At 40.2% G+C, this 24,341-nt stretch overlaps 1 long non-coding RNA gene across 2 annotated transcripts in view; it reads left to right on the top strand.

Moving 5' to 3' along the window:
- The window catches only part of LOC118522978 (uncharacterized), a 176,408-nt gene that overhangs the window by 1,454 nt on the left and 150,613 nt on the right, over window positions 1–24,341 (top strand). For both annotated transcript variants that reach the window (XR_013446911.1, XR_013446912.1), the window contains exon 2: window positions 6,662–6,767. This is a non-coding gene — a long non-coding RNA (uncharacterized LOC118522978). The remainder of the gene's footprint in view (window positions 1–6,661; window positions 6,768–24,341) is intronic.

Genomic DNA, 24,341 nt, shown 5'->3' with positions numbered 1-24,341 from the left:
CTGCGGCGGCCGCGGCAGCAGTAAATGGCGTCATGTGGATCCGAGGCGGAACAGAGCAGTTGTTGTCCCAGAGGATATATCGCATCCGGTCCCAGCTCATTGGCTCCGCGGGGCTACATTCACTCACACTTCAGCGCCCGCCAGCGCTCCGAGCCGCAGGAGGCATTCAAAAGGGCAACCGCGCCGCCCCGCGCGTCCCCAGGCCGGTCCTGCCGCCCGGGCGCCGTCACGCGGGGCGCCCGCGGGGCCGGGCTGGGCACGGCGGGGTCAGTTTATCTAGTTTCAAGGAAACACTGACCTTAAGGTTTCCCCAGAGGCCATGTGGACGAGCCTTAGGCTCGGACTGACTTATGGAACTTTCTCCTTGCCATTAGGAAAAGGGAATGAACCTTGAAAACTAATCCGGGCCACGCAGTGTTAGCATTAGAACAACAAGTTGCAGGTTTTAAGAGTTTATTCGGAATCCATCCAAGCCCACCTCTCCCCTTTTCTGTTCCCCCTCGAGGGGGCGACGGGGAGAGGAGAGGGGGGAGGGGAAGGGGAGCGGGAAGTGAGGTGGGAGGGCTATTGGTTTATTCTTTGTCTACTGGATTAACCCGATTATACACCAGGCACCAGCACAAACCGCCTCCCCCACCTCAGAGCCGTGTAGGAGAGGAACGGAATGCAGATTCGGGTTTCAAGTACTTTATGCTCTGACCGAGATTTGCTTTTGATTGTGTCGCTCTGTAGTTTTTAGTTTAACATTAGATTTTATATTTTTCAAGGAGAGTTAGCTACAGATGGAGGTTTTTTGAAGATCTGTTTTGTTTGACACAATAGCTGAAGGAAATTCTACAGTCTAAGCCTTTTTAAAATTCGTTAATAACACAGACACGATAACTCAAGGTCGACATGACGGGCTTCTGAAATGGTAGGGGGCTCACTGTTCCACTGCAGATTTCCTTCACTTAACCAGAAGTCATCCTTCATTTCTGACTCCCCTTGTCACCTAGAACATTTCCCAAGAAGATCCTATTGTACATTTTGAAGATGGTCTGCATTTTCCCACTTAAAAAAAGTAGAAATATAAAGCTAGAAAGTGCATAGATATGCAGCGCTCTAACTGCCATTCATTTACTAAGAAACGTGCTTGCACGTGGGAGCACCGGTGGGAAATTAACCCTCCCCACCCACCCCCACACACTCCTCATATTGGATTCTAATAATTTACAGAATGTTTTTACTTCACAGGGAAGTACGGTCAAATCTCCCGAATAGCACCTGCCCTTGTGCGGGGTTAGAGTTCTTGAAACAGTGCTAGGAAAACGTGTTGCTTGATTCCCCGCGTCCAGCTCCAGCTCACATCCGTTTGCAGCTACCCTGACGCTCGCTGCCTCCTCTCGAGCTCGAGCTCTAGAATGTCCCGGGCGCGCTCCCCGCCGCGCTGCGCTCTAGCCCTGCCTTCTCCATGTTTCTCTAGGGCTCTCCCCACTCGCCCTGGGTTTGGAAAAAGAGATGGCAGGGGAAGTGGCATGCGTTATTTCCGGGTGCTGGCCTACGTCCCCCACCCTCCACCCCTCGGTGAGGGTGGACGAGGCTACTTCGGTCAGCTCCGCCGTGTCCCCGGAGCTGAGGGCAAGGGACGACCCGGCCTCCACGGCCTGGGCAGCTCGCCCAGCGCCCAAGTCCTTTGAGCCTCGGGGTGAACGCAGGCGCCGCTGCGCTTATGGCCCATCCGGCCACCAGGGGGCGCCCGCCCGGCGCGGGCCTGCGGCTGGGGCTGGTGCAGTCTTCTTGCCCAGTACAGGACGAGGGCAGGGGAGGGAGGTTGCTGTCTAAGATGTGCATTAGTCCGGCTGGTTCAAAATGAATGAAAAACAGCTTTTCCTACCATCTCCTGGGACACCTTCCGTGTGGAATACGAGATGAGGTACCTAGGTTCGAAAGAACTCCAGCTTTTACCAATGGGAAGGAGTTGGGGGCCAAAGCCAAGTTGTGCAAGGCTGGTGGGGAGCTCGCTTCCCCCTTTGAGGGCAGCAAGTCTCTGGCAGAGCAGGTGGAAGACACGCCTTCCCTTCGTCTTCTCAAACCCCTCCACCCAATGGCTGCTCCTTAGGAGACACTTGTGCCCATGCTACTCTCCCAGCGCTGCAGGACCTTTGCGAGGACACACTGTTCTGGATCAAAGCATAAACTGGAATTTAAATTAGGAGCTTCCGGCTGGTCAGAGCACCTTATATTTTTATTGAGTCAGTAGGGAAGAATCTAGGAATTTATATTTATCTTTCATGAGCTAGAAAGAATCCCATGTAATCCAGCTCTCCCCTCCTTCCCCCACAGCCTCCAGCCTGATTGACTGGAAAAACATTTAACCTATAACTTAAGCACAAGGTAAAAACAAGAACCTGTTGCATTCTTTCTAACTTACTCTTCATTATTTATTTTATTTAGTGAAATTATTTTTTTTTCAGATGTAATGTATGCAACAATGTATTGTGCCCCAAAATGTACTTAGTGAATTATAATCCCGTAGAGGAATGATGTCTGTGTGTCTGCATGTGTGTATACACACATAATGAAGTGTTTGGTGCAGCTCTTGCAACGCGTACCGAAATTGTCATATTGCATCCCAAAATTATAACTGGGATTCATTTTGGAAGATACTTCAGAATTATGAAAAAAACATTATGTAAAACTTCACAGTGAAGTCCTATTTTCAAAGGTGTTGTGCAAAGTTCTAGGGAGGGAGCCCTGATGTATGAACAGGCATTGCCATTTGCTGAATGTTGAAAGATACTGAATCCATGGAAACTCTTGCTGCACCCATACTTACTCCTAAGTTCTCAGGTTGCACCAAGTAACATGCTTTCTGAGTCCCAGCTATTGAACAGGACCGTGTGTCATACATTTAGGAGCTCATCCCTGCACTCATTTTATTTTCTGCATTCATTTATTTGGGTTTACTTCATTTTACAAATATAATATCCTCAATTTCTTTTTTTAATGAGGCTGTGTATAAAGCTTTGTGAAGTTTGCCTCCTCTAATTTTTGGTGGAAGGCATCAATAGAGACAGTGTAGACATGCTTCTTTACCAGTAGGAATGTGGGCTGAGTTAAGTCAGAATTCCAAGGTTGCATTTCCTCATCTAAGCTTCTGCTTCATGTCATAGTCATGGGAAAACATAGCTTTAAACAACTCTAGTTCCAGTTTCTTTGTGAGAGTGACCAAACCACTTGGCCTTACTGGGTTCAGACCCAGTTTTGATAACCAAAGAGAAATCTTGCCGTGATATGATGTGTTTTTGAGACAAAGAAAATTGATAGTTATTGATTATTTGGTTGTTTTGTTAGTTTTATAACCAAGGCAATTTATTTATGTATTCACACTTAAAACTGGCCCAGAACACAATAGTGTATACTGCTTCCAAGAGTTTAGGTCTTTCAACCATCATTTCTCCTTACATCCCAAATGTAATAGAAAACTTAATTTATGCATGGTCTCTTCTAGGAGGGACCTTCCTAAATTAAAGGGCTTTGCAATAATGGACCTTTTGATTTGGTGGCCTTGGTTGTGGTCATTCATTTTTTGAATTGCTTTGATTTTCCAAATTCTATTGATACTGCCTCTAGGAGGGGTTGGGAGTAGCTACACTAAAAGTTGCAAAGGAATTCAAAATAGACCACTAGAGTTCTTATCTATATAGCCCGAAGAACTGGAAACAGTTTATCTCTGCATCTAACCTTCTTTGATGATGTCCCTTATCCCTAACCAAACTCAAAGATCTGGAGTTTATCCCAGGGTACGAGGAGTGGAGTCTTGATGAGTTGACTTTGAACTGGACTCCGGCTCCTGTAGTCTTGCCTTTTTCCAGAGATCTTACATTCAACCTGAATCCACCTGGTGATTTCTACTGGTTAATCAATCTTCCTGCTATATCCACGCACGTTACTACTACAATTTATGCAAAGTCAGATGTGGACTGAAGTTCTCTAACAAGGCAAAACAGAATTTCTTTGCTGGCCAACATGATTTTTCTCATTATATTGTTGCAGGATTTTTTTCCTTTGTCGGGGCCCGCGGTTCTTGGTCATGCCATTTCAAAGAATGAAGAGGTGGACCAGACAGGGTGGTGGGCAGCAAAGCAAGGTTTATTGAGAGATAGCGAAGTGATAGTACAAAGCTCCCAAGGAAGGAGGGGACCCGAAGGGGTTGCCATGGGAGTTTCTAAGTCTAGGGGTTTTTATGGGCTTGTTGGCGGGCTATTTCAATCTGATTAATCCTCCCTGTGCCTGTCATCCAATCAGATTTTTGTCACCTAATTATCATATGGGAAAGGGTGGAGGGCTCCTTCTAGGGTGGTGTAAAATCTTTTTAAGGGTGGTTTCCTTTTAGGGCAGGGGCCCCTTGTCCCTGCCTGCCTGCCTTCCAATTATCCTTCATCAATATTTCTAATATATTTGTCCCTTGAACTCAAGATTAAGCTTTTTTCTTTGTAGGACTGATGCATGCAAAGAAATTCTAATCAGTGAAAACACTGCATTGTTGCTTTGCCTTTACTTGAATAGCCTGATGTTTATTTGTTTTTCTGTTTGTTTTTGCATATGATCCATTTGTTTGGGAATCTTTAAAAACCAATGCTAAAGCTTGGGTTATAAGCTTATAAGTGAAAATCATAAATTAAAATGAGTATTTGGATATTACTGGCCAAGCCTAATAGCAGTAGGAAGATTTTAAACTCTGAACAAATAGGAGGTTTGGGTTTTACATTTTTCATTATGTGGACACTTGATCAAAAGAGCATAGGAAGTTCAACTTGTTCTCTAAGGAAGATAGAGTCAAACAGATTCCACTAAAGTCATTCTGATGGTCCAGATGCCACAATATAGAGGATGCCAGCAAGCCCTGACTTAATTTCAGTTAACAAGTCAAATCTAAAAATGTTTAATTTGTTAAATGGAATAAGAGTGCATGCAAATTTAATTTGTTTGTTTCTTTGGACAGGAAGTATTTTGAAGTTACAAGGAATTGTGAATCATTTGAGACTATTGTGGTGTTATATAGAACTGCTTTTCTATACACACTCTGTGTTGAGTGTGAGTTTTTAAAAGGATAGACTATTCCAAGGATCTGGGGAGTGTATATCAGAGCTGCCATGTACTTTTTTCTTTGTTATGGGCCTGAAACTAAAATAGAAAGATTCTTCACCTTCTCAATCTTAAAAGATCTTTGTAAACCTTAGACGCTCAATAGTACATTTCAATGAATGAATGTAATTAAAATAAGTAAATACTTTTTGTCTTAATTTTGTAACAGCAAATTAAGAGTTTTTGAATTTTTTTAATGACAATTTAAGAGTCATTGCACTAGCCTGGGAATTCTCATTGTGTTCTGCATAATTATCAGGAAGTGACTGAAACAAGTTTGTTAAGGCCATGACTTTTAATCACTGAAATAGTAAATATTATAAAGTTAAAGAATAAGTCTTTATGGAAGTATTATGCAATAGGAAGGAAGCTTGTAGGGAACATCTATTCTTAAACTATTTAATAAAGCAATTAATAAACAGGCTGATGATGGGTAGTTAGAAAATATAGGTGAAAGTAAACTCTTACGAAATTTTTACTTTGAAAAGTGCATTTGGCAAAAGTATAATTATATTAATAATTAAAATTAAGTACTAATCTGTAGTTTCAAGTTAAGAAGTTAGCACTGGGTGGACACCTGGATGGCTCAGTCAGTTAAATGTCTGCCTTCAGCTCAGGTCATGATCCCAGGGTCCTGGGATTGAGTTGAGTCCCATTATCAGGCTTCTTGCTCAGCAGGGAGCCTACTTCTCCCTCTGCCTGCCACTTCCCCTGCTTGTGCTTGTGCTCTCTCTCTGACAAATAAATAAATAAAATCTTAAAAAAAAAAAAAAGCACTGGGGTGCTGGGCTGGCTCAGTTAGCAGGGCATGTGACTCTTGATCTCGGGGTTGTAAGTTCGAGCGCCATGTTGGGTGTCGAGATTACTTAAAAATAAATAAATACGGGGGCGCCTGGGTAGCTCAGTAGGTTAAACGTCTGCCTTCGGCTCAGGTCATGATCCCAGGGTCCTGGGATCAGCCCCGCATTGGGCTCCCTGCTCAGCAGAGAGCCTGCTTCTCCCTATCCCTCTGCCCCTCCACCTGCTTGTGCTCTCTTTCTGTCAAATAAATAAATAATCTTAAAACAAAAATAAAAATAAATAAATATGTAAACTTAAAAAAAAAAAAGAAGTTAGCACTTTGCTAACTTCCAAGAACACATTTTAAACACAGTTGCAAGAAAGCCACCAATTAGTGAACAATTTTGACCTTCATGTTCTACGTGAAAATCTCTTTGCCATTTTGAGAAATATTCTTCTCACCCTGGTTTGACACCAGGCAGAGACATACTTGCATTATACCCTAAAAGGTACTAAAATCATGCACTTGAAAAATTAGAAATTAAATCTTCAAAATTATTAATCTTTGTTTTTTTAAACTGTAATTCCTAAAAGAAAATGATACTGCAGGTTGAAATCTCAAGTATCCTAATAGGTTCTGGAGGCTTTGGGAGTTCAAGAGATCTGGATTTTGATTTGGTCTAGGCTACTTTGGGTAACTCTGATCACTCTCCCCTAATGCTTAAATTCCACCCTGGCTTCTTGTTACTCCTAGGATAAAGATCCAAGTCCTTAACCCAACTTCAAGATCCTACCATCCAGCCCCTTTCCCATCTCAGCCTCCTGGTGTACCACATTCATCTGCTGTCCGCCACACCGCTGTAAGTACTACCTTTTAATTGCTCCAAAGTACATCTCTCCTGCCACAGGGCCTTTGTATATGCTATTCCTCCCCCTCCCTTCACTTTTCTGGCCTTTCCCATATTAATTCCTAGTACTCTTTCATGTATCAGTTGTCTTGTTCTCAGGGAAGCTTTTCTGACCTCTCTGAGTAGGGTCAAATCTCCCTTTTCCTCTCCTGACCTTCTCTGTTACAAACATACATGTGATTAGGCGATTGATTAATAACTGTTCCCTTCACTATATTCTAAGCTCCATGAGGTCTGGAATCCAAGCAGATTTTGCCTACCATTTTACCCACAGCACTGAAGGGCCTGGCACAATTAAGGAACTCAGACATGATTTTTAAATGCAATGAGTGAATGAATGAAGAATGAATGGGATAATTAACTTTAGTTCCCATCTGTAAAGGGGTTGCTGGAAGGATTGGATGATATAAAGTATCTCTAGAAAGCCTACCATATGGGGCACTCTCAGTAAGTCACCATGATCATTTCAATTAACTTGGGTTTGGTAGTTTATTTGATAGAATTAGTTGTTTTGCCTTCATATTTTCAAAAAGTTTTAAAATAAGTAAGCACAATTTGCTTTATTTTATGTATCTTATTTGTTTGTACTTATGTGGAAATAAGAATCCAGGTTTAGAACAAGTTTTAATGACTGTATTTAGCTATATTCAGCTATTAATAGTACTTCAATAGAAGCCTTAACCTTACATTGATTTCTTGTTTTCATGTATGACCTCTTCAAAGTAGGTAAAGCACTTTAGGGAAGAAGGGACCTATTTAGCTGATGTGGTTGTTTCTGACTGGAATGTGTACTCGTTGAATTCCTTGTTCAAGAAATCTGCAGGCTTGAGAAATGTGAGTTCCTTCTTATTTGAGATTGGCTTCAACATTTGGGCTCTTGTCCCACACTGAATTTAACTGTATATTTTGGGGATGGAGCCTTGTGTCTGAAATGGTATTGAAGCTCCATCTCCTGTTTGGAGAAGTTGTATGTTCACATACATTAAATGATATGTGCAGAGGTATTTGTTGTACACTAGAATGCTATGATATTTCACTGTCCTAAATTCTTTAGATTGTTGTGATCGTGTAAAGGTGAATTCACACATGACTCAGAATAATAACAATCAAACATGGAGCGCCTCAGTGGCTCAGTCGTTAAGCGTCTGCTTTCAGCTCAAGTCATGGTCCCAGGGTCCTGGGATCGAGCCCCTCATCGGGCTCCCTGCTCCTCAGGAAGCTCCCTGCTCTCCCTCTCCCACTCCCCCTGCTTGTGTTCCCTCTCTCGCTGTGTCTCTCTCTGTCAAATAAAGAAATAAAATCTTTAAAAAAAAATAACAATCAAACGTAATTCTTAGGTTTAGAGTCTTGCATTATGTGGTAAGTCTTAGTCTACAGCATTCTGGGAAATCAAGTAGATATCAAGTATTCTCTCTTATTTAATATCAGCAAGTACCTATCAAGTACTCTTATTTAATATCAACATGGTGTGGCCTTCTAGGAGCAGAACTCCTGTCTTCATGGCCTAGGCCTGGGAGCTGCTGGCTCTATCACTTTGCTCAATGGGTCTGAGATGTCTGAGAACCAGCTAGTTTCTGACAGCAAGGAGCTGACAATCTAAATGAGGAGATGAGGCAGGTAGCCATGAAGATACCAGAAAGCCATTGGAGAGGATCTGCTAAGCCAGTTTTCAACTAGGTGCTCTTGATGCTTGAGGGTGTATTGACCCAGTGGAGGTAATGCTAAGAAGGTTCATGAAGGAGGCAGCCTCTGAGCAAGGCCGTGGGCTAGTCGATCTCTTTGGGCCCCAGTTTACAGGTGTGTCGTTTCCTTATCTTGGCAGTACAGATTTTATGTTTTATTAGTAAGTAACATTTCTCAGGGTACTTAGGTGGCTCAGTCAGTTAAGTGTGTGACTTCTACTCAGGTCATGATCTCAGGGTCCTGGGATAGAGCCCTGCATCGGGCTCCCTGCTCAGCGGGGAGTCTGATTCTCTCTCTGCCCCTCCCCCAGCTCATGCTCGCTCTCTCTCTCTCTCTCTCTTTCAAATGAATAAATAAAATCTTAAAAAAAAAGAAGTAACATTTCTCTGAATATATGCTGAGAGTGTGGGTGAAAAAGGCCCTTGTGTCTGTAGTGCTATAACTTTATAGGAGAGTTCAGCTGAGACAGTTCTAGATAGAAGGTGAAATATTTTAATGGCACTAAAGAAATCTGTAAGTATATTCAAGACATCATAGGGGCATTTCAAACTCAGGCAGGAGCAGGTTTTTGGCAAAAAATGATTTTCTTCATGTATTTGGCATGCTTTTCTCAAGAACTTTATAGAATTGTTAAAATAAGTTGTTTTTATGCCCTACCTTCTTGACTACTTTTCCGGTTATGAGTGGATCATGATACTTCTGAAATTTAAGATAATACCAAATATCCTGAGCCCATGGTACTTAAGGGGCAAAAGACATCTTCTATGTAGTGATCATCTAGCATTACAGCTCAGCAAGTATTATAAATCAAATCAGCTGGGATTGGGAAGGACTGAGAGGACTTCAGTAATAGAGTGGAGATTTTACCCAAAATCTCTAGTATATTTTGATGACCACTTTTCATCAAATCCCACTTATGTTTAATAGCTGATGAATATTTATTTTAAAAATTCTTTATAGAAGTGTGAATTAAGCTTTATCCAAGACCTAACATATAATTAGCCACATTCAATTGGAAAATTGTTATATATATTTTTTCAAGTAGTAAGGGTCCTTGTTTTTTTTTTCAAAATCAGTGGTTTTCAGCCCTGGCTGCATATTAGAATTCTACTGGGAGATTTAAAAAAAAAAAAAAAATCAGATGATAAGATCTTTTACATAGAGCCTGATTCAGGTTGATTTCAGAGTGAGGACTTTTATAAATTTTCCAATCTTCTACTGCCTTAGTTTCCTTCCCCATAGTGGTAATAAAAAATGGGGATAAAAATATTCCTATGTCCAAGCATCATTGTGAGGATTAAATGAATAATGCATGTAGAGTGTTAGAAGAAGTCTGACTTATAATAACTCTTCAATAAATGAAAGTCATTATATTATTATAATGAAACCATAATGGAGATTCATAGCTCACTGAGAACAAGAATGGAAAATGGAATAGACATCAAACAAAGCATAGATAGATGAAGATGCTAGAACAGGTTCATACCCGCTTGCAAGAGCTGATCATGGATATCTCTTCTTATCTCTACACTTAGTGACATTAGGTTTGAAAATCAGCCAACGTGGATATATTTACAACACAGAAATCTCCAAATGCTAAAATCAAGATTTTCTTTTCTTTTTTGTACCCCAGAGATTTAGTTATAAACATTTATATCCACATGAGGGGGCCAACACAGTTGACAAGGAAGTCTGGAGTGAGAAACAAAATATACAAGCTTCATGATTTGGCCTGGAAATGGTCCTGGCCAATCATGGCATCTGTCATTCATGGTCTGACGGTCCGAGCTTTGGGTCCCAAGGGGTGGTAAATCAAAGACAATGGTGATCTTTGCCTGGTTTTGAATCTAGAATCATTAGAATGCGATTGAACTCTTAATTAATCATTAATTCTGAGTTTTGAGGTAAATTATTTAAACCTGTTCTCAAAAACCTAAGGATTTGAACTTGTATAAACGAAGAGTAGAATGGTGGTTTCCAGAGGCTGGGGGATGGAGAAAATGGGAAAAGATTGGTCAAAGGGTAGAAACTTTCATTTATAGGATGAAGAAGTTCTCAGGATCAAATATAGAGCATGATGACTATAGTTAATAAGAGTGTACGGTATACTTGAAATTTGCTAAGAGAGTAAATCTTAAGTGTTTTCACCAAAAAAAAAAAAAAAGAAAGAAAGAAAGAAAGGGAAAAAAAAGAAAGAAAGAAAGAAAAAAAAAAACAGAAACCATGGGAATCATTTCACAATGGATACATATATCAAAGCATCACGTTGTATACTTTAAATATATTACAATTTTTCAATTATACCTCAATAAAACTGGGGAAAAAAAACACTAAGGATTTGCAGGATATACCAGGGGCACAGGAAGCCACAAGATAAACATGGTGCACTTATTTCAATTCCCTTAGATTCTTAAGACACAGCAGCTAATAATGATGATGACAAGGATGACAATGACAATGGTGACAACGATGATGAGGACCACGATGACGATGAAATCCCACTTGAGCCCTACGTGAGGCTAGTTTTGGACGGTCCAGGAGCATGTTTACAGTCCTTTGCCTTTGTTGGGTACTCAAGTGAAAATAGTTGGAAAGTATTGGAAAGTACTGGAACGTCTATGCGCCTCAGTTTCCTTATTGATCAGAACAGGCTGGTTGTCAAAATGAAATGAGATAATGGGTTATAACCGCATGGTGGTTGTAGTTAGCGCCTCAGTTTTAAAGAATATTTGTTGGGTCAGTTTGTGACCTATGAACTTAGGGTAAGTTAGGAACCCAGCCCAGAGTCTCAACTTTGTCTTCCGGCCTTAGTACTCCTTAAGACCGCTAGTCCTAAGAGACTCAGTAGAGCTAGAGAGACCTAAAGCGTCTCCCTGCCTGAAAATCTATTTGTGCTGATTTCCACATAAATCAGCATTTGTTATTGTTCAATTTTACCTTTATTTGACTTGCTTTAACAAAAGAGACATAGTAAACATTTTCTAATAATGACTGAAACATTCTTCACTTAGGAAATTATACTGGTTTTGAAAAAAAGTAGCTTGCATCATTCTGCTACTTCGTAATAGATTTAAAATGTGCAACATTGTTATTTTGGATTATTTCCTATGAATCCATGTATAAAATCATGCATATAAAAATGTCAATGTGATACTTTTTAAGTTTCTTAATAAAAAAACTCAAACCACAATGTTATTATTGTAGTAAGAAAAATAAATCTCATAATACTTAGTTACACAGTTAAATTCAACTCGAAATTTACATTTTTATAATTTCTCCTCCTGGAAAGCAGCAGGTATGTAAAATTATTACATATTGTGTTTATGCTGCATGCACATAAAAATGAGTAGAAACCCCCGAAAGTAAGCTCTTTGGAACCCAGACTTGATTGCCAGGCTGAATACCCTTGGAAAACAAACTCTCTTTGTCTGAACATATGAAAGGTACCAAAAGAGAGTGAAAACCAGTTTTACTTTTTTTTTTTTTTTTTTTTAGCTTTTTGTTTTTGTAGGAGAACCAGCAGTGGAAGAAAAGATCACTTCCTCCGTAGACACTTTATGGGTTTCGGATTCTGTAAACTCTGCCATGTAACTTGACCCCAAAGCTAATGAAATCCTGTTAGATTTTCCCTGTCCTCCTTCCTGCTTCCACCTTTTTGATTGTCTCACCTTTTAAAAACTTGATTTGTATTTGTATAGATGTGCGATCCTCCTGTCATTGTTTGGCTTTTTACCCAGGCACTTTTCACCTACATCCCTTCTTTCCCTCATTTGGCAGCCAGTTGGGCTTCTTCCTGCCTTGAATACCACATTCCCTAGTTATTCAAGCTCAGTCATTAGCACCCTGTCCCCCTACTAAAATTATGAATGAAAAGCCTTGTTGTTCTTTACAAATAACTCAGGCTTCCTCAGTCAGTCAAATTCGAATGGAAGTGACTGCCAGACAAAGGGGCGGGATGATGGACAGTCCTCACAGCAAGTCATCAATGCCCACAGGAAGTTTTTAAAGCCACAATATAGGTAGAGAGAGTTGGGCGTTCCCGGAGGACAAGCCTGCAGAAGCGGGCTGGGAGCGGGGTAGTCTTTGTGTCTGTTCGGATCTCAGGAAAAAAAGTGTCCATAAGAGGCAGAGACAACAACAGACAGAGTCAATTTTGCCCTAGCAAGAAGGTAAAAATCCTTCCATGGAGACATCTACCTTGCAGTCATTCTGGTCTGAGCTGACGCACGAAGACAAAAGTGAAGGCACCAACCATTTACTCGGGTTTGAATGCAGCCCGGTGCCGCAGTGGGCTACAGACTCGGAGCTGCGCACCTCCCTGCTGAGAAGTTGCATTGTCTTGGGTCCCTTTTTCACAACAGGGGAAAAGGTAATTGACAGGCTGATTGTTTGGCCGGGACCCCTGCTGTTTTAAAATCCTGGAAGGCCCCAGTCACACGTTGTCAATAATAGCCGTCGGAGGTGCAGAGTCAAGAAGGACTGTTCAGGAAACAGTTTGAGCCCTTCAAGTGGACAAGCCTCAGTGACTTTTCTTGCACTTTGGCCGCCACAAGCAGCTCATTCAAAAATAACCTTAAAGTAATAAATCAAACTTGTTTCCTGAACTATACAAGGAACAGCTGGTTATTTTTCCCCACTTTTTTTTTCAAAGACAAAAAAAAGAGGTTTTTTTTTTTTTTTTTTTTTTTTACTACAGGAAATCAAGCATGTCAAAATTTGGCAAAGCAATTTGGATGATTTAACAGCTAAACACTTCTCTTTTTAATGTTATGCTTTCATCAGTCTTTTTTATTTAGGCTTTTCAGTTTTGCATTCCGTTTGCTTCCATGAGTGTCCCTTATCTGTTCTCACCTCACTTTTGAAAGGAAAACGAGTTTACTATCCTGTCAGAAGAGTTTCGGTGTAATTTCTAATGTTACTGGTCAAGTCGCTCAACTTGTACGGCTAAAATTTGTTTTCTTTCACAGAGAGAGTTTGGATTTAGATCTATAGCTTCACATATTTGTTTCTTGTGAGATCCATATATTTTGGAGTTCTGATGACAAGGCAGTTTTTCTTCAGTCTGTTGATTTAGAAACCCCAAGCTAGTACATATGTCGTAACTGAAGTAGTCTGGTATTTTAAGAAAGTACATTTTGGACTTTTTCCGTCTCTTTGTGTCTCTGTGTGTGTCTCCCTCATTGACTATGTTTGCCCTCTAGATTCTGGAAAAATCTGCCAACTTCTTGACCTTAAGAATAATTAGAAATTTGAATATAAATAGGTAACGTAAAACAATTCCCGTCTGTGATGATTACTATTATCTTTATTTATATTTATTTTATTTTACAGATGACTGATATTTTGAACAGATCCATTCTATATGGAAATATTTTATGATCAGTCAGAGTGTTCATGTTAGAGATTAGCTTTTCACAACTTGTGGACAATTTAGAATTAAGAAAGAAGGGTATTTGAGGATCTGTAAGATCGTGATACACTACATCTCTTTCAGTTAAATATAATTAAACAGTCAAGATTAGATATAAAGATTATGTAAAACATCCCTTTCATACAATATTTTGACTGCTACTTAAAAATTTAAAAAAGAATTCGTGGTCACAATTTAGCATTAGGTGAGAAATTATAAATTATATTTTGGGATGCTGTCCTTCAATAAGTTTATTTTTCTCCTTCATTTTGTTAAAGAGATTATTCATTGGTCATAAAACACTTGTAATCAAAGGTATGTTTACAGGAAGATAATAATGAAATTCAATTTACAGTAGAATTAAGTCACCATAGGCTTCTATTTCTATTCTTCATCTACTTCTTTTCCTTTGTATTTCGAGTAAATGACAGTGCTGTAACAGCACAAATAAACCCGTCTTTGTGCTATAAGCTAGACCAACACACTTTGCACCATGTCTTAGCTGAAACAACTGTGAATGCGCAGTGGGTGTGAAATGTTTCTTCCATATATGGTTGACATTCATACTGAACCTGTTTTGATGGAACATTTCTCTACTTTCAGCATTTTAAGCTTCAAACATGTGATACGTGACTGGATAGACTTCCTTGAGGACTGTATTACTATGTTTCAAAGAGTTGAATTCTAAGGTTAGTACCATGTAGGAAAACAATGTTCCTCGAATATCTGCCCAATAATTATATATACATGATCGTATAAATGATTATAGAGTACAATTTATAATTCATATGTGAATTATGATATACATAACATTTAAAATGATACGAAATACCCAGTTCTGTAGATGACTCGTTTCCTCCATGTTAAGTCACAGCCTTTCACTTTGCTAAGAGATGCTCAGGAGTTGATGAGTTAGGTGGACTTTGAACCTGCCGGCGTTCCCCCCCCCCACCAACCCCCAGCCTCACAACTCCTCCCCATGGCCCTGGTGGACTCTGGCCACAGTAGGGGCGAGATAGCGAGTGTAGACTGAAAGTGCTCTGTACAGACTTGCTCTCTAGCTCCCCGATCAGCTGCCAGTCTCACAGCTTGCCCTGAGAATGGACTTCCTGTGCTGTCATTTACACTCAGTATCACACTAAGCACTCTTTGTCACTCAGCCTTTGAGAAAGAAGGGGGCGAGATAACAAATCTAGACTGCTTGTGTTGACTTTGTGGATAAAGTAAAGGGCTGGAGTCAAGAACCCAGGGTCTTATCCTAACTTGGTAACTGACTTTCCTGTGACCTTGAGCCAGGCTTTTGACCTCTCCATTCCTCAGTTCTCCTCCTCTATCAAATGAGGAGCAGTACGCTGTGTTCTCTTATTTTCTCACAAAGGTGTGGCTATTGAAAATTTTTTGATATCCCTAAATCCCTTAGCAAAAGGGGGAAAAATAGATCAGATAAAATGATCTTTTTCTGCTTTGGGGAGATGGAAAGGAAGCCACAGCTGATTAATTACTCCCCACTCCCAGAAGGAATTCTCTCTAATATCCTCCATGTAGGGAATTTCCCCTCCTATCCTTGTCAGCTTGCCCTCAGCCTTTTCTTTTGCTCTTTTTTTTTTTTTTAAGATTTTTATTTATTTATTTGAGAGAGAGAAAGAGAGAGAGCATACAAGTGGGGTGAGGACAGAGGGAGAGGGAGAAGCAGACTCCTCGCTGAGTAGGGAGCCCCATGCGGGGCTCAATCCCAGGACCCCGAGATCATGACCTGAGTCAAACGCAGACACTTAACCGACTGAGCCACCCAGGCACCCCTCTTTTGCTCTTTTTTATCCTTCTCTTCCCCTCTCTCTTTTTATTGCTCTCTTTCCCTTTCCCTCCACCCCTGCAATGCTTCCTTGATAGCAACCTGCTATGAGATCAGGGTGCCTAGGAATTGGCAGAGGTGACACCTCTAGTAGGTTATGTCCAACGTGGGTATTCAGAGACACAGAGGAAAACAAGGAAGACACTTTGAGGAAACTGGATGGGGAGTGACAGCCAGGGCTATGGAAGCTTCTGCAAATTTCCTGGGCTTACAAAGATAAACCTTCAGAAACAGTTACCAGGTGGCTAGATGGGTCTCTGGGATCTGGAACCACTTATTCAGAAGGTTCTCTTTGCAAAGAGATGAGGTTGGATCAGGATAGGAACCCATGTAAAATCCAGGGATTCTCTCAATGGGATGGGATGGAGGGCCTCTTCTGGCCACATCTATGGCTACACCCTCTTTCGTTTTCAGTTAAATTATGCAACTGAATAGAATATCGCTTTGAATGGAAAAGGATTTGGTCCCCTAATTCAATTGGAATATGTGAAATCTTGTGAATTTGAAAAAAAAAATGCATTTTAATACATTCTCCTTTTTTTTTTTTAAGTATTGCTGTTATTTTATTTTCCTTTTGTTTTATGAAGAGGTTGATAATATAAATTGTATACCAGAAATTAATTCACCTAGTATTCCTCATGGCAAAGCAGGGCATTGCACATTCTGGCTTGTGTTTATTTGTTTTTCCAGATCCACACGTTCATTCAGACATGTTTAGGTTTTTTTCATTTGGAAGGCAGTGATATCATTTCAGTATTGTATGCTTTGACCCTCTGTACACACATGGTTTCTATATGGCTTGACATTGTGTTTATTTGATATTTCCTCTTGAATCCACTGCATATTCATGGATGTTTCATGCTATTTTGCTACCTACAGAAAGGGTTTTTTTAGTGGGACCCCATAAAACAAAACAAAACAAAAAACCCAAGCAAGTGAAGAACTCCTACATATTTTTTTTTTCTACTTGTTTTAATTAGAAGGATATGAAAAGACACATACCAGTCTGTTTATAAACAGGATCTGAAGGGGAGGTAGGAGGTTATTCACTTTTTAAGCTTTTTTTAAGTTTGTTTCACTTTGTATAAAATGTATTACTTTCTTAAATAAAACATTAATAAAGAAAATGTTTCAATGCTGATTTAATAAAAACAGAGAGAAAATTTAGCAGTCACAAATCATATTTGTATTTTACAAGGGTTTTGCCAATCTTGATAAAGTGTCTAAAAATCTATGGAAAAAAGACAGTCCCTTTGTTTTTAGAGCACACATACAAAAAAAAAACAATGGTTGGTGCTCCCTCTGCTGGTTTCCTGCAACACTTAGCTCACCAACTTGAGAGTGAAAAGACAGCAAAGGAAATTAAGATTCTTTGATCTTTAAACACCCTTTCTACCTACAAGTTTTATCCTCGATTGGAAGCAAGTGTCAATATAGTTTGTGAAAATAGATTCTTTCCTAACGTTTAATAGTGATACTGTAGTTGGGCTAGATAATTATAATCCTTGTTAAATTTATTTTTATTATTTATTTATTTATTTATTAATATTTATACCCAACGTGGGACTCAAACTTACAACCCTGAGATCAAGAGTCTCCTGCTCTTCCCTACTGAGCCAGCCAGGCGCCCCTATAATCCTTTTTTAAAATGAACTTTTCCTTTCTCATATCATACAGTAGGACATAAAACAAACTATTCTTAATTTACTGGGGAGGGTAACTGGATCTAGTAGTCAGTAGGCTATTTGAGCATCTTTACACTAGTAATAATACTGATTGGGGAGTGACATTATCACTGGACAATTACTTTTTTTTTTTATTAAACACCTTGTTATATCAGTACTGTAATCTATATCTACCTATGTAAAAGCCATTTGGAAATCCATTAATTTAATTAATATTGATATCTGAACTATAACTAAAGATTCTTAGAACTCATGGAATTCATCACTTGGTTTTCTGGGGATCCTCACTTTCATAGATTAGAGTATGTTGAGGCATATATATTATTCATTTATCAAATACCTGTATTAAATCATTTCTAAATCTTTACTATATTCTTTATTATAATACTATATTTTGTGTCTTAAAGGTGTTGAATGTGAAGATTCTGTGTACGTATTCAACTTTTTCTCTTAGCTGATAGACTATATGAAACTGATATGCCTAGGCATATATGGATTTAATAGGGAGCTCTGAGAATGTATAAACTTTCCAAGGAAGTGTTTGTAATGGTCAGTTTCAGAGAGAGTGCTGCTAGTAAGACCAGGGAAGGGTTGCCTCTAGAAAATGGACAGGCCCGTGGGAATGGAGCAGAGAATTAAGCAAGCTCCAAGCAATAGATAATAAAGAATGGAGGATGTGCTGTTCATCATGGAAGATCAGGAGCTGTATTTCCTTGATAGAACTACAATGCTTTCCTCTCAACAAGTCATCTTTGTGAGGGGCGCTCCAGGAATGGTGAAGGAGAAATAACAGGGTAGAAAGCCAGGGCTCATAAATCAACTTTACCCATCCTTGATAAGCCGGATAGTCAGATCATCCTCACACCTGGACAACACCAGTAGAGATTTAGATGAGTGACAGAGTTAGGGAGAGGCAGAGATCCAGCCACAGCTACAGGAGTTTAGGTATGGGATTTCTAGACTCTGGAAAGAATGGGGAGAGTGATGAGTGTTGGAGGTGTGGGTATATCCAGGGTGCACAAATTCTGTGACTCTAGTGATGGAAGACCTGGAGTACAAGGCAATGGATCCAAGTCAGGACAAGACCCAGTTCCTGCAGCTGGGCTCTGGGGTCAGGAGGATTCATGGCAGGATCCCTGTTCTGGATCAAGGGATATGAGCAGTCAGGGTTAAGACTGATTTGACACTGACCCCAGTGTACTGCTATGTTCCTTCCTCTTGAGTTTGGAGAGGATTTGCACACAGGAGTGCATATTCAGTTAGGGCCGACAAGCCACATAGACAACTGCCCCAAAGTGGGAATTTTAGGACATATTATTGGAAGGGGGGTCATGCCCTTTGCCTCTCAGACCATGATATGTGGGCTTATGCTTACTTAGCTTAATTATAAAGTCCCTTTGCATTAGAACTTAGGGATTAAAGAGACCAGAACACCCCTTCTTCAACTTTTACATTTACCATCGGTCTCATATCATTGTTCTCTCATTTTTTTATGTATTCATTTTTAGCTCTGTCTTTTCAGATGATGTCTTTTAAGTTTCTTAAATGCAGTACTGCTTTTCACATCTTTTGCATTTCCCTAAGTACTTAACTTAATTTTCTACCCAGGTTATTCTAAATGACAGAGCTCTTAGGGGTGGTTTTTGTTTTTGTTTTTGTTTTTTTTAGGGTTTTGTTTTGTTTTGTTTTGTTTTGTTTCCAGTGATGATCTACAGAGCTGCAACAATCCACATAATGGTGGGGGAGGGAGGGGAGCTTTGATTTTACCTATTTGGCTTTTGTATAGTATTTCTCATGAACAAAGAATTGCGTTAAAAATTTTCAGAAAACTGTGAGGGTGTTCTGCTGATGATCAAATTGATACTTAGAAGCAACTGAATGTAGGGAACTTTTCATTGAAAGCTTACATTTTGGGGCACCTGGGTGGCTCAGTCCTTAAGCATCTGCCTTTGGCTCAGGTCATGATCCCCGGGTCTGGGGATCGAGCCCCGCATCCGGCTCCCTACTCAGCAGGAAGCCTGCTTCTCCCTCTCTCACTTCCCTGCTTGTGTTCCCTCTTTAGCTGTCTCTCTCTCTGTCAAAGAAATAAAATCTTTAAAAAAAAAAGAAGCTTACATTTCTAAGATGGGTTCTTTATGAATTGATATCTTTATGAATAAATTCTTTATGAATTTTTGGTCCTATATAAATCAACTTCAATGTGTTTCTTTTTCTTGTTTTGTTCACAAAAGCTATTTTTTAAAGTTTATTTAAGTAATCTCTACCCCCAGTGCAGGGCTCGAACTCATGACCCTGAGATCCAGAGTTGCATGCTCTTCTGACTGAGCCAGCCAGGTACCCCCACAAAAGCTATTTTTAAGATTATGTTTCTTATTGTTAGAAAAATTATTAGTCAAAAAGTTTGCTCATAAGCCTCACAGTTTAAGAGATGCAGTTAGCAAAGAGAAGACTTCCTCTGTATTCCCCAGGAGTTCCACACGGAATAGATTCTATATTTAGATGGATGCACGTTTTCCCCACCTTTGGACCACAACAAATCTGACACTAAGCAAGGCATTAATCTAAATCAGGTTAGAAAAGCATGTAAGGGCTGGTGGATTTGTTTCAGGTCCGCCTTAATCAAAGCTACCTTTTAGCTTTATTTACATTATCTGAGAAAAAAAGTGGATCAGGAATCTTCTTCTCTGTTTCCATCTTCTGGTCAAAAGGACAGGAATCCTTTAGGGATACACTGTCAACAGCAGTCCTTAGGCATACACGGCTACTGAGCACTTGAAATGTGCTAACGTACAACCAGATTTCAAAGATGTAGTACAAAACAGGTGAAATATCTCATTTATATTTTTTATATTGACTATGTGTTTAAATGACGATAGTGGGTTAAATAAAACATTGTTAAAATTAATTTAACCTGTTTCTTTTTACTTTTTTATTACTCAAAAATGTTTTACATAAAATGGCTCACATTTCTTTTGGAGAGAACTCCCCTGGACCAAAAGTTCTTCAACTTTTTTTGATTACAAGTGGATTCCTTTGAAAATCTGATAAAAGCTCAATCGATTGTAGAGATGATAGATACTATCAATTCTGCCGTACCTAATATATGGGCTCCTAAGACTCACCATGCTATGCAAAATCATGCAATAGAAGCTACAGGGCTGGGATTGGGGTAAACACCCCAAAATGTCATCAGGATACATAAAAAAGATAGGAACATAATAAAAAGGGAGCACAGTTTTATCCATGGTAAGTGGTGAAGAACTACGTCAACAGCAATCAATCTGTCACTTTACCTTGAAAAAATGTCTCATGTGACTGTGAGAGTGTGCATTCCTACCGTTGCTCATGATGCACGCCAACCTGGTTCCCATGGCTACTACCCTCTGAGCCAGAGGAAAACAATAGGGAGGTAGAAAAAGAGTGAGAGAAAGGGAGATAAAGAGAGAAAAAGAGCAGAGAACAAAGGAAAAGTACAAAATAGGCTGAGAGGGAAGAGGGGAGAAGTAAAAGGAGGGAGTAGGGCCACGTGGCCAGCAGGCTGGAGTGGCAGCTTGTGAGCTATTGCAAGGAGCTTACCTGCAATCAGATGGGAAGCCGGAAGAGCAGGTGTAGAAAGCGGCAGCAGTCAACGAAACAGCCGATGGAGCGCTCACGGTGAGCGAGAGGTGTGTGCGTGCTTGCGTTTTGTTGGTTCGTGCCCGGCTCGGTTCAGCCGGGTGCACTTTCTGTGTGGGCCTGGTGATGAAACTGGCAGAAGCCAATGCAAAATTAGCATTATGCTAAAATTTCTCCTAATTTATTGGTCACATTGGAATAAACAAGCGTTATAGCAGAATGGACTGTAGATACACACACCACGGTAGATTGTCACGCACAGCCCGTGTTGGCGACCTCCAGACTGGAGGACTGTCAGAGCATGCCAGGCGTTAGGAATCAAAGCTGAAATGCCAGCATTAGGTTCTTTCAAGGTGTTATAGCCGCAAGGGATTGTGAAATGGAGAGCCTGGTGAGCAATTTGTGGAGCCCCGAGTGGACCATAGAGAATGAATGTGTTTTGGGCTGGATCCATGAAGGTAGAGAAGGTATGTAAATATAATGATGATGCTGATGAGACTGATGGTGAGCTGTTATTTATGGGGCTCTTAGTATATGCTGGGAACTGTACTATGTGTTTTATGTGGATTGTTTTATTGATTATTCACAACATTTTGAGGTAGGTTTGTTATTATCTCTTTTTATGGATGGGAATAACTCAGCCAACATCCCACTGGTAACAAGTAGCTAAGTTGGGACTTGAATGCAGGCAGTCTAAAACCAAGGTTTGCATGGACAACACCAGACTCTTTGGCCTTATGAGGGGTATTGCTGGGTCCTTTCATTGTCTACTGTTGTATATTCTGCTATATTGAACTTTGTGTAGTTGAATTCTATTAATTTATTTTGTACAAAACATGGAGCCCAACACTGGGCTTGAACTCATGATGCTGAGATCAAGACCTGAGCTGAGTTCAAGACTGGGGCACCCAACCAACTGAGCCACCCAGGCGCCCCTACTTATATTATTTTTAAAGCAGGAGAAAAATACACACACAAAAGATTTAAAAGAGGAAGCCTACAAAAAAAAAATAAATACAGTAAAAATGATTTTAAGAAGTGAAAATCAACTTCTAAATCCTATATTCAATGCTTTATATTACATGTATTTGGGTAGCATGACTTGAAAATGTTTTGATTTTATACACGTGTGAAGGAGGCTGTCAATCCATGTGTAAGCTCATCGGGGAGTTCCTTTTGCCATCAAATGCATAAGGGATTGCCAATCATAAATTATGGCAACAGTAGGAATATAATCGATTTTAAATTGCTGTTCAGCTTTACAGAAGAAATATTTGATATAAGGCTATTAAATGTTAACAAATGCCTTTCATTATTTTTCAGAAATGGGAAAATAAATCATTTTTCATACGTCTAGTTAAATTTTCTTGTATGTCTGATAAAAGGGTGTTATGCAGCACCAAAGGTAATACGTTACTCTAAATTCTAAATTCCATATTTGTTAAAATTATTTTCTGTTTATTATCTTTGCTCTAGATTCTAACTTATAAGAAGTGTATGATGAGATGTATCATATTTAAGCTAAATCTTTTTTTTTTTTAAAGATATTATTTTTAAGAAATCTCTACACCCAGCGTGGGGCTCGAACTCCCAATGTCCCACCCACTGAGCCAACCAGTCACCCTTAAGCTAAATCTATTTTTAAATGAATTTTTTTCCTGCAAGTAGCAATGGGTAATGCCTCATTTTATTCCATTTCACTGATAATATTGACTAATATTAATAAATAAATAAATTAATTAATATATTATTAATTAATACTAGTTTTATGACTCTTTTATTTTTCCAGATAATTGGTTCTTGTTAGTGGATTAGCAATAGGAGCTTTTAGAAATGAGAGTAGGAAACCGTCCCTCTTCTCTTCCTTTGTTAATCCCTAGTTTGAGATGTTGTTGCGCTACTGGGGCATATCATTTCACAACCTTCTTCTCTGTTCTCTGCTGTGTGAGAGGAAATAGGAATGTTCATTGGCAAATGAGATTTCTTTTTTTTTTTTAGACTAAATGTGCGTGTGTGTGTTTTTTTAAGATTTATTTATTTATTTATTTATTTGACAGACAGACACAGGGAGAGAGGGAACACAAGCAGGGGGAGTGGGAGAGGGAGAAGCAGGCTTCCCATGGAGCAGGGAGCCTGATGTGGGGCTCGATCCCAGGACCCTGGGATCATGACCTGAGCCGAAGGCAGACGCCCAACGACTGAGCCACCCAGGCGCCCCAAGATTTTATTTATTTATTTGACAGAGAGAGAGAGCACAAGTAGGCAGAGTGGCAGGCAGAGGGAGAGAGAGAAGCAGACTCCCCGCTGATCAGGGAGCCAGACGTGGGGCTTAATCCCAGGACCCCAGGATCATGACCTGAGCTGAAGGCAGCCGCTTAACCGACTGAGCCACCCAGGCGCCCCTCTCTCCAAATGAGATTTCTTAAGGAACTCTCTTATTGCTGCTGGTGTTGTTGAAGAATTCCCGTAGAAGCACATTTCCTCCTATTATTGGAGGATAAGTAACCAGAGAAGTGCCCCCTCTCTCTCCCTGGGATCCCTCCTCAGATTTCCTCAGAGAAGAGCCGCGGACCTGGTGTGCACTCCACATTGCCTCATTGCCTTACCTGGCTTCCCCCATGTTCTTGGCTGCTCTTCCCAGAAAGGTGGTATGTCTGAGACTGCTCAGAAGAAGCTGTTTGGTGCAGCTGCTCCCCCCTTCTGGTCCTGGCCCCCTTTCAGCTCCCCTGAAGGGCATACTCATACATGGCTTCTCAAGTAGTGTAACGTGCACACTTCTGCCAGCAGCCTGGGCTGGGGGCTGACGGAGAGAAAGGGGGGGCCATCTCCTGCACCACCCCAGAGATACCTACCTGCCCCGAGGGCCTAAAGGGAACTTAGTTCATCTTAGAGCATTATGGATGAAAAATAAAGAGTGGCAGGCAGGAGCTAATCTTTAATAAAGGAGTATGCTTTTCTGAAAAAATATGATACTAGTAATTTGTGATAAAGGATTGAGTTCTGGTGAAATAAAGTTGATGCCCATGTATTGGTGATGTCAGACAAGTGGATGTTAGGCTGGCAGTTTCCCTGTGAGTCTGGGAAAGTGCTAGCATTACCTTCAGAGGCTGTCATTTTTCCAGTCTTGATTCAGAATTGAGGCATTTCTTGGCTGCCTTGGCATTAACATTTAGCTTGTCCAGGGGACCAGGAAAATGGTGCATTATTAAACTCTTTCCTTGACAAGCGAAAACAAGCTGATAACTGTACTGGAGGACTGATTTTCATCTATGACCTCCGTC

This window comes from Halichoerus grypus, chromosome 4 (genome assembly GCF_964656455.1).
Source record: "Halichoerus grypus chromosome 4, mHalGry1.hap1.1, whole genome shotgun sequence".
NCBI lineage: Eukaryota > Metazoa > Chordata > Mammalia > Carnivora > Phocidae > Halichoerus > Halichoerus grypus.
The sequence above is the reverse complement of the archived record's forward strand: the minus strand, read 5'-3'. Positions and strand labels throughout refer to the sequence as shown.